Genomic DNA, 1,543 nt, shown 5'->3' with positions numbered 1-1,543 from the left:
TACACATATAAATTAATATACATACCTATATATACATACATATATCAGGTTGAGTAAAAGGAAAGAAGTGTTTTGAAACATGCAGAATTTGTACCGGATTTTTGCAGAGTTTTGAATTGTTTTAAACATAATACAGACATAGACTTGCCCAAATGCATCTATAAATTAGCATTGATATTTTTTTCATCGTTGTTACAATCATCTGAAATGGAATTGTCGAAGCGCGATATTTGAGCAATTTTGCTATTCAACTTCGAAAAAGGACGTGAAGCAGTTGAAACTGCGTGCCATATCAACGAAATGTTTGGTGAGGGAAATGACCAGTGAGTGGTCAGCTCGAAAATGGTTTAAACGATTTTGTAGTGGAGACCTGAGTCTTGAAGATCGTGGGCGTAGTAGACGCCAATCTGTCATAGATGACAGTCAATTAAAGACCATCATTGAGAAAGATTCACGTAAAATCACTCGAGAACTGGCAAAAGAACTTCAAATTAGCCAGAAAACTGCTTGCAACCATTTGCATGCGATAGAAAGATCAAAAGAGTTCGACAAATGTGTACCACGTGATTTGAAGAAAAAAACAGAAAATGCGCAGATCTGAAATTTGCTAGTCACTTCTCCGTAACCAGACCGATCGATTTCTCGACCGTATTGATAACTTGCGATGAAAAGTGGATTGTGTACAATAATAGAAAATGTTCTTCGCAGTAGTTGGACCAAAATGAAGTACCGAAAGCTTTCCCTAAACCCGAGCTTTTCAAAAAGAAGTTTATGGTGACTGGTGGTGTACTGCTGGACTCATCCACTATAACTTCTTAAATCCCGGAAAAACCATTACTGCAGAAACATATTGCCATGAAATTGCCAAAATGAACGAAAAACTGCCACTCCTCTATCCGAGATTTGTCAACAGAAGATGGCCAATCATTCTTCATGACAATGCACGACCACACGTTTCACTAATGACGCTCCGGAAGTTGTGGGAAGTTGGCTACGAAGTCTTTCCCTACTCAGCTTATTCCCCATACCTTTCTCCTACCGAATATCACTTTTTCAAGCACCTTGATGGTTTCCTGGGAGATGACTTCAAAAATCAAACCGATGCTGAAAGTGTTTTGAAAGATTTCATCAGCTCCTGAACTCCAGATTTTTATCTTATCTGAATAAAGAAACTTGTAACTCGTTGGCAAAAATATTTTGATTGTAATAGTACTCACCTTGATGAATGAAATTTCTGCATTGTTGAAATATATTGTGATGGATTTCATGTTTCAAAACGTTGCTTACGTTTTACTCATCCTGAAATATACTGCAATGCCTCGATATACAGGTTAATTCGTTCCTGAAGAACGTCCGTAAAGCAAAAACTCGTAAACAGAAAATAAGATTCGTAAAAGCTCGTGAACCCGAGGTCTCGTAAAGCGTGTCCTCGTTAAGTGAGGTATGTATATGTATATATAAATGTAAGGTGTTTATGTATGTGTGTGCAGGAATATATGATAAATAGAAAGAAACAGAATAGGTAGACAGACACGTACACACA

General features: G+C 37.3%; 1 long non-coding RNA gene across 3 annotated transcripts in view; it reads right to left on the bottom strand.

The window, feature by feature from the left end:
- Positions 1-1,435, bottom strand: part of LOC128248332 (uncharacterized) — a 153,713-nt gene extending 152,278 nt beyond the window's left edge. For all 3 annotated transcript variants that reach the window (XR_008264572.1, XR_008264570.1, XR_008264571.1), the window contains exon 1: positions 1,218-1,435. This is a non-coding gene — a long non-coding RNA (uncharacterized LOC128248332). The remainder of the gene's footprint in view (positions 1-1,217) is intronic.
- Positions 1,436-1,543: the final 108 nt, after the last annotated feature.

This window comes from Octopus bimaculoides, chromosome 7 (genome assembly GCF_001194135.2).
Source record: "Octopus bimaculoides isolate UCB-OBI-ISO-001 chromosome 7, ASM119413v2, whole genome shotgun sequence".
Taxonomy (NCBI): Eukaryota; Metazoa; Mollusca; class Cephalopoda; order Octopoda; family Octopodidae; genus Octopus; species Octopus bimaculoides.
This window is presented reverse-complemented; position numbering and strand designations above follow the sequence as displayed.